This window comes from Gadus macrocephalus, chromosome 16, assembly GCF_031168955.1.
Source record: "Gadus macrocephalus chromosome 16, ASM3116895v1".
NCBI lineage: Eukaryota > Metazoa > Chordata > Actinopteri > Gadiformes > Gadidae > Gadus > Gadus macrocephalus.
In genome coordinates, this window is record NC_082397.1 from 24,849,729 (window position 1) to 24,859,864 (window position 10,136).

Consider the following 10,136-nt stretch of genomic DNA (forward strand, 5'->3'; position numbering starts at 1 on the left):
ATAAAGAGTTGCCGAATACATGACCACCGTAACCGACCCAAACTTAAGGAAATCGCTGACCAGGTACAGACTCAGCGAACACAGCCTGGCCATCGAGAGGGACACCACAGGCAGACCTGGCTCCAAAGGGAAGACAGACTGTGCTCCCACTGCACACAAAACCAACTGAACTGAGCAGCACTTCCTAATTTCCTGCCAGTCATACGAAGACATCAGGAACTGTAATGAGAAAAATATATTTTTTTTTACAGTTTCTGTAACTGCCATTTGTTGATTATGATAATAATAAAATAATAATTCTATAGCGCTTTTCAATGACCCAAATACACTGAAGTGAAGGGGGGGACCTAACTCACCACCACCAGTGTGTAGCATCCACTTGGGTGATGCAAGGCAGCCAATCTGTGCCCGAACGCTCACCACACACCAGCTTGAGGTGGAGAGTGAGGGAATTAATGAGTCGGCCAATTGTACAGGAGGATTATTTGGGGGGCCCGATTGAATTAGTGTGGTTGGGCCAGGACACCTGGGAAACCCCTACTCTTTGTGTGCCCTGGGATCTTTTATGACCTCAGTGAGTCAGGACCTCAATTTTACGTCTCCTCCGAAGAACGGCACCTTCCACAGCACAGTGTCCCTGTCACTGCACTGGGGCAGAGGGAAGAGTGCCACCTATTGGCCACCAACCGACACCACTTACAGCACCTAAACATTATAAATGTCAATGATCAAATGCGATAATGTTTACTTAAGGACAGTTTCCTGTATTCTCATCAAAGAATACTGCTCCCTCGTGCCCGGTATATACCCCAGGCACAAAGGTTAACATTAGATAACGCTAGGAACAAGTAGAGCTAGACAATGCAAGGAATAGGAGATAGAGCTTACATCAGGGCTATTCAATCTCCTTAACAAGTGGGCCGAAAAGGAAAACCACTGGGGGTTCATGGGCCACACAGAGTAAAACTACGTGAATGAATCGCTGCAAATAAATCGTACTTAAAGTAGTGTTAACTTAACCCTCATAGGGTGTTCGTGTTTTTGTTACACAGGAGGTGCTGCTGGGTCTGGTGGACCCATTGCATTTTAGGCCTTTTAATTCAACATAATCAATTTTTTTTTTTTTAAATACTCACCAGATGGTTACTTCATCCCAATTGCAAGTAATATAAACAACACATATGTTAAATTTGTTCACTTTACCTTTGTTAAATCACATTTATGAATAGAGGTGCCACTCGTTTTTGTTTCTTTTTGCATTAAAATGCAACAAAATAAGGAAATGCCTCATAAAACAGGCATAACTGGGAAATAATCAACATCATTAGAAATTGAAACATACTCAATAACATCTGTCTGAACAACACATTAAAGCCTTTGAACACGGCCATTATACGTATATCAGACTATACCACACATGAGGGGCAGAGTCTCACTGTGTGTGTATTGCATATGTATTTTTTGCACTGGTTGCATATATTGTGTTTCTCTGTCCATCATGGGTCCACACACTTCACAGCGTTTCTTTTTGGCTGACGGGCTGGTCCTACATCTGGCTGCTTGCGGGTTGTTCCTGGGGCTGGCTGCTTGCGGGTTTTTCCTGGGCCTGGCTGCTCGCGGGTTGTTCCTGGGGCTGGCTGCTCGCGGGTTATTCCTGGGGCTGGCTGCTTGCGGGTTGTTCCTGGGGCTGGCTGCTTGCGGGATGGTCCTGGGGTTGGCTGCTCGCGGGTTGGTCCTGGGGTTGGCTGCTCGCGGGCTGGTCCTGGCTGCTCACGGGATGGTCCTGGGGCTGGCTGCTTGCGGGTTGTTCCTGGGGCTGGCTGCTTGCGGGTTGGTCCTGGGGTTGGCTGCTCGCGGGTTGGTCCTGGGGTTGGCTGCTCGCGGGCTGGTCCTGGCTGCCCACGGGATGGTCCTGGGGCTGGCTGCTTGCGGGCTGGTCCTGCCTGCTCACGGGATGGTCCTGGGGCTTGCTGCTCGCAGGCTTGTCCTGGCTGCTGAAGGGCTAGTCCTGAGGCTCTTTTACGTTTCGGAGCTGGCTGATGCTCATCCTCCTCTTCAAACTCTGAAATGTTATCCTCACTTTCCAAACTTATTTCCTCTGCATCACCATCAAAACCCTCTGTCTCTTCAAATATCAGCTGTAAGGCAGTCTGAACAGAGAATTGCTTTGCCATCTTGATCAGTTGTGGTATGGAACCACGCTGACAGAGCTTTTTTATAGTGTCAGGTCCCCAAGCTTGATAGTGTTGGGTGCTCCAATTTTGCAACCTTGTGCGGGAACAGTGGGTGCACACTGTGGGTGCTCACACCAAGGGCCCATTCACCTGCTTTACTCTTTCCCCCTCTCTCTTTCCCCCTCTCTCTTTCACACACACACACACACACACACACACACACACACACACACACACACACACACACACACACACACACACACACACACACACACACACACACACACACACACACACACACACACACACACAGAGGAAGAAGGGAAAATGAGGGTGCACAGAACCTATGATTTCCACACTTAAACTAGCTCCGGGTCCACTGGACCCGAACACCCTGTGTGTAATAGAAATGTGATGGGGGGGTATACAGGGGGGGGTCATTGAAAATGTTTTCTGATTCATGTTCCTCACAGAAAATGAGCCAAAGCCAATGAATCTTAGTTCAAAATAATAATTATTTGTATCACTTTTATAAAGCTAAAAACTGAAAACGGGTCCCACAGACCCGAACACCTTATAAGGGTTAATATATATAGTACTAATACATGGAATAAACTTGTCAGACGCATTCCTTCCTTCTTCACTTTTAATCGTATCATCATAAAAGATTTTATTCAAACATATTTTGGACACGTATTTAGAATTCAACAATGTTGTTTGAATCATCACAAAACAGAACTATTGTACATATGAGACATTTTGAGCCAGTGAGTCAGTGAGAGAGATTGCACTGCCTTGTTTGCCTAGTTTGGCTCATCCTGAGACACTCATGCAGCTTCTCATAGGTCATGGAGCAATGTGCCCTTGTTCTGATGGCATTCATATGAGAAAAGCTAGACTCACACTTATCGGTTGAGCCAAACATTGTAAGAATAAGTGATGCCAGTTCCTGATTGTGGGGTACTGATACTGGCTAGTATCACCGGCTACACACAGAAACCTGATTTGCATGCAACTATGTTTCTCCTTTATTTTATTTATTTATTGCATGCAACCTCTTGCGGGCCAGAAAAAAATTAAGAGGGGCCGCATTAGGCCCACGGGCCGCTAGTTGAATAGGCCTGGCTTACATGATAGAGGGAAACTATAGATGATAGATTGATTGGGATGATGATAGGGAAATTATAGATTTTTCCATCACACATCATGTGTGGAGCAGAGCTCATCTCAGCTGTTCTGGAACTTGTGCCACAGTATAAGAAGTCCTCGCATTAGACAATGCGTCGGACTTCAGCTTGCACACCCCTTGGAGGGGCGTGGGTTGATTACCCATTCAGGGGACTTCGGCTTGCGCAGCTCTTGGAGTGGCACATTTTGATTTCCCATGCAGGAAACTTCAGGTTTCGCACCACTTGGAGGGGCGCGGGTTGATTTCCAAGGGACTTCACCTTGCGGAACACTCTGGAGGGACGTAGGCTGATTTCCTATCCATTGGATCATTGTATGTTATGTTGTATTGTTTTTTGTATGGCTGTTGTATGTTATTGTACCGTAATTACCCAAATATACCATAAGACCATAATTGTTATAAGTTCGGATAACTCTTTATTCTACCCAGTTTGGTCAGTTTAGACAATTATGATTGATGTGGGCCCGGGAATTCCCACCATAGAACACACTCGTCACACGGATTACAAAGGCATGCAAGGACTTTAAAGATGCTCCAGATGCTCACAAACTGCCAAACCTGTTGGGAAAAATACAACAATATGCAATCACAGCAGCCAGAATCTTCACCTGTTGTGGTGGGAGAAGGACCTAAATCTACCAAGGAACAGGCTCATTCCCCTGGACTCACTTTTTCCACAATGATGGCATTTTGCAAACCTCCTCCATATTGTAAATATGAAAAGAGAAAAAGTTTTCTCCATTGAATGCACACAAAAAATGGAACTATGCACACAATTCTGAAAACTTGAAGCTCATGTATCAACAACAATACTCCAGACTGCCAGACTGCTAAACAATTCCATTGTTTTCACTCATTTGGAAATTCTAAATCACATTTTTGCAAAAGTCTAAGCACAAATCGCATCATGTAGCACACTTGGCACACCTAATTACCAATTAGTCTCATCTGTTGAAACCAACTGGCAAAACACTCCAATCATGTTTCAGAGCATAAAAGAGGCCTCAGGAGAGCTCTACTGTGTTGGAGCAGCATGAGAGCAGAGAGGAAGAGGAAGAGGAAAAGTGAGAGTGAGAGGAGGGGAAGGAGGAGGAGGAGGAGTAGGAGCCAATATTTCTTATTAAATCCGCACAACTTTTGTAGACCTTGTACTTAATCATGGCTTAACAATGACTGAAGCTGTGCCGCGATTCCAGAGAAATTCGTTATTTTATTTTATGTTTTTTGGGCCTACGATTTTTTTTTATTTTTTACTGTATTACAGTAACAAATAAATATTGTCTTTGTGAACTTTTTGTATTTGTGCACTGATTACATCCCACGAAAGACAGTTGAAACCAGTTTTTCCAAAAGACTGGGTCGCGACCCACGTGGAGATTTTATTTGGGTTGCCAAATACATTTGTATATTTTTTCTGTATATATATATATATATATATTAGTGCTGTCAAGTGATTAAAATATTTAATCACGATTAATCGCATTAATGTCATAGTTAAGTACGATTAATTTTTTTCTATGCTAAATATCCCTTGATTTCTTTGTCCCATTATTTTTTTTCATTTTAATGCTCTTATCAACATGGAGAAGTGTATCGGCTTACCTTGTGCAAATGTTTTTTTAATGATAACAACATTGGCATACACTGATCAAAACAGGACGATACAAAAAAAAAGCCTATAGTGCAATTAAACGATGAACATACAAACATACTGCCTTGAACATAGCAGTCAGGCTACTACTTCTTTGTTTTGAGCCAAAGAAAAAAAAAAAAAAAAAGATTAAAGATAAAAAAATTAACGCTGTTAAAATTGGTTTGCGTTAACGCCGTTAATAACGCGTTATATTATATATATATATATATATATTAGAGCTGTCAGTTAAACGCGTTATTAACGGCGTTAACGCAAACCAATTTTAACGGCGTTAAAAAAATTAGCGCGCGATTAACGTAAATATTTTATTTACAAAAAAATATATATTTACGTTAATCGCGCAATCATTTTTTTAACGCCGTTAAAATTGGTTTGGCTCAAAAAAAATTGGTTTGGCTCAAAACAAAGAAGCAGTAGCCTGACTGCTATGTTCAAATTACATTTGTTCAAAGCAGTCGTTTAATTGCACTATAGGCTCTTTTTTTGTATCGTCCTGTTTTGATCAGTATATGCCAATGTTGTTATCAATAAAAAATCATTTGCACAAGACAAGCCGATGCACTTCACCATGTTGATAAGAGAATTAAAATGAGAAGAATTATGGGACAAAAAAATCAAGGGATATTTAGCATAGAAAAATAATTTGCGATTAATCGTGAGTTAACTATGACATTAATGCGATTAATCACGATTAAATATTTTAATCGCTTGACAGCTCTAATATATATATATATATAATATTATAGAATTAGACTGGAGGGTATGGAAGAGAGAGGGGAAGACATGCAGCAAAGGACTGGGCCTTAATGGCAGTGGTGGTGGGTCAATCCCTGAAATATTCACTCCTATATATCTGCCTACTATGAATCAACCAGCGGGAGCAGCGGGGGCGGTATTGCGTTCGCTTTACCGCACCGTTGTAACGAAAAGAGAGCTGAGCCGCAAGGCAAAGCTCTCGATCTACCGGTCGATCTTCGTTCCTATCCTCACCTATGGTCATGAGGGCTGGGTGATGACCGAAAGGACGAGATCGCGGATACAAGCGGCCGAGATGAGTTTTCTCAGAAGGGTGGCTGGCGTCTCCCTTAGGGATAGGGTAAGAAGCTCAGCCATCCGTGAGGAACTCGGATTAGAGCCGCTGCTCCTTTACTTAGAAAGGAGTCAGCTGAGGTGGTTCGGGCATCTGGTAAGGATGCCCACTGGGCGCCTTCCTTGGGAGGTGTTTCAGGCACGTCCAGTGGGGAGGAGACCTCGGGGAAGACCCAGGACTAGGTGGAGAGATTATATCTCAACACTGGCCTGGGAACGCCTCGGGATCCCCCCGTCAGAGCTGGTCAATGTGGCCCGGGAAAGGGAAGTCTGGGGCCCCCTGCTTGAGCTGCTCCCCCCGCGACCCGACCCCGGATAAGCGGATGACGATGAGGATGAGGATGAGGAGGATGAATCAACCAAATTGAACCATCAGCAGCATTTTCAGTGGAGGAATTAGACTCCCCAAGCAATGTTATACTTAAAAGGAGCAAGTAGGTTACATATTAATTTATTCTTTCGGCCTGTTGCTTATAAACATAATGAAGCAACTCTCCCAGATTTCTAACTGCATTTGAAATAGACATTGAGAAAAAGGTTGCTATAGGACTGTTATCATGATTTGCCTCAATGTCAGAATAACACCCATTGGTCAAATAGCAATGGTTGGTGGAATGGTCGTGGTGCTGGCCAGGACACTGGCCAGGACGCTGGTCAGGATTCTGGTCAGACCAAGGAGGCCGGCCTCTCAGACAGTGTGGGGGATCCTGGGGATAAGATAAGATCAACTTTATTGTCCCACAAGGAGAAATTTGTCTTGGGCTGTAAAGTGCATTTTCTGTGAACAGCAATTACATACAAGCAGGACAACAATGAGATACATACAGGACAACAATCACATAGGCACATGCAGGACATGACCCTGATACCGGGAGAAATTTACCCTTAAAATTGAAGAAGGCATAACTAGACTAATTGTGTTTTCCTTCTTTCCTGTGTAGTGGAGCCACTTAGTTTATAAAAATAAAATAAAAAGGAATAAATTGATTACTAAAATTCCTTCCTTCCCTTGTTTTATTCAGTAGAACCATCGATATAGGGAGGAAGGACTGCTTAAAACGGTTGATCTTATGGCTAATGGCCCTAAACCGCTTCCCTGATGGCAGTAGATTGTATTCGTTATGAAGAATATGAGTTGGGTCATCCATAATTTTGTGTGCCTTTTTTACCATCACCTTTTCAAAAATAAATTGGAGGGATAGGTAATCCCTCCAATTGTTTAATATATATATATATATATATATATATATATATATATATAATTTGAAGGTGAACAGTCAGTGGGCCAAACCAGGCGGCCATACCATATCTGATTACTTTCCAATACAGCATTGTAGCAGAGTGCCGTAATGTTGATACTTACAGTCAGTACTTACAGGCTATGTTAAGTTATCGATGATTACTTTCACACCAGTCCCAAAAGTAGCTGATTTCATTTAAATAAGTTGAGAGACTGTCACCTGGTTTTAATAAACTAAGAATGATTGTATCATCTGAATATTTGATGATATAATTATTTTTCCCTCTGCTCATCCTATTACCTCTGCGTTCATAGTAATTAATTGTTGTTTTTAGTGTGCAAGTTAGTCATTTTTTTCATAGAGTTTTTTGCTATTTGAGCTAGTGAGGCCTTGAAGGGGGGATCTTGGTATGTGATGTGAAAGTGTGGAAGCAGGATAGCAGCTGAGGGACTGTGTTGGAACCATGAATCAGGCTGAGTCACCATGAAGCAAGGGGCCCTCACGCAAGCCAGCTGGGCCCCTGGCTGAAAAGTATATCATCCCAGGGTATCACACCCACACACGCATATATTCCCACTTATCTTCACACACACACATGCAAACAGGCACATTCACACACACATTTATACTTTAAAATATCTACACACAAACACAAACACTTTACTTTATTTATTTTATTAAAGTATATAAATCAATGCATTATTTTTGGAAAACAAAAGAAGGCCTAAGTTTTATCAATCAAAATAGTAAATGGCCCACTTTTTCTTTACATAAAATCTGTCATCGCTGTCGGCTTCAAGGAGGCTAAGTACGACTGACTCAACCCAAAGTGAGGCCATATGATCCTAGTTTAAGGGAGCAAAGAGAGGGGATACCTTAATTGAGTTAGATAATTATCACGTTAGTTAGGCTGTGCACAGTTTCTCTCCGTTCCACTAGGACTTCAAATAAAACATTTCAAACTTGAAATACCTATACTTTAGGCTGATATTTATATCAAAACCAATACAATTAAATAATGTACAGCTGTAGCAAAGCTTTACATGAAAGTACAATTGGATCACATCTATTTCAAATGCTGTCCTGAATGTAGCTTTTAGACTGAATTAAAAGTGCACATTCAGGACAAACAAACAATAACCTAATCACCAGACAAGACAAGGCCTGTCCATCCTTCGCCTGCTCTTATCGACCATTACACTCACTGCAGCATTGGGTCACAGCCTTCTGATCAACTGAAGATCCATGAGTTTGTCCACCAAAACAGCTTTAATGTCACTAAAAGATGAATAAAGGAGAACCCTACACGGTCTACAGGTCAAGAGGTTATATTCTTCATTGAAAGGAATTATTTCCAGCTGGTCAATCTGAACACCTGACAACAAAGAGCAAATTTCAAAATGTCCTCCACCAAGTCTGCATAACTGGGTCTACAATGTTACTATTATTGTTCACATAGAATATGGGACAGCCAGACAGATAGGCAGACGGACAGAAATAATAAGAAAATAGATAAAAATAAAAATAGGAGTAAGGACCTTAATTTCTAAACCATTAATAAAAATGATGGCTCATCCCTTAAGTTGTTTGGACCAGCGGGCACCTGGTAGACATACGCTTAAAGGTTACATTCAGGCATTTCCCTTCACGTCATTTAGGACATCGGAAGGATTTCCTTCTTGATCCCCATAACCTTGTTTCCTCCCGCATGTACCATGATTGAGTGTAACATGACACTTTGCTTTGCAGTGTGTCATGGTACACTCAACAGCCTTGAGACATTTCTGTAGTTGTTGTGTATTCACCTTATTCCGCCACGCCCCTTTTTAAATGTTATTGTCTTCCGTTTTGTGTTGAAACTTCCGGTCGGCTAGCTACGGCGAGATAGCTACATTGAAATACCTGGCAAATTAAGATGGAGAGGCTAATGTGGGTAGGCCTAGAGAGAAAAAACATGTCAAAAGTTCGGATGGAGGGATTGTACTTCGCCACCCGAGGTTAACGAACTCCACCGAGTGGGTGGGTGACATGCGGCGGTGGCCTCAGGTGTCATATGGGGATATTTTTTATTATTACCCGCGGCTTCTACATGCAAGTACAAATTGGCTTGTTTTGCACAAAGCTAAAGGCATGCAAGTTACTGATTTGGTCACATTCAAAACAGGTAATGTGTTGTTTTGTTTACAAACGTATCCGAACGGTAAAGGTAGAAATGTATTTATTAACAACCACTACATAGACTACATGTATCTCGAGTTCCAGGTAATCGCAACCCAATCACGTCAAGTCAAATCCTGCGAGACCCACTCATCATACGGTAACTCTTTAGGGTCAAACAGTTAGACAGTACAGCTTTCTACATCCCCCTTCTTTAGCTGTAGCTCCTGAACATGGGAAACATAAAACCTTACACTTCTGCACTAACAGCAGTTTTATAATATAAATATAAGAATGATCAGCTCCTGAACATGGGAAACATAAAACCTTATATGTCCTCATTTAAAGATGGCCAGAAAACACTTTCCCTTGCCCTTCTCTTAGTGGATTCGACTCCTGGGTGTCCCCCGTGTAGCACCTTCAGGTATTCCGAGTGCAGGGCAGTGGGTAGACCGCCCTGTTTCCTTTCATGATGATCCTGTCTTCGACGGTGAGTTCATCACGGAAACTGAAGAATGGTCTCACCTCTGTAGGTACGCTGCATGGACGTCTCGGCCAGCCCTGTTGAATGAAACAGGTGAGTTTCTGCAGCACTCTGTCGCCAGCAGTGTATTGACCGAGTTCTTCAAGAC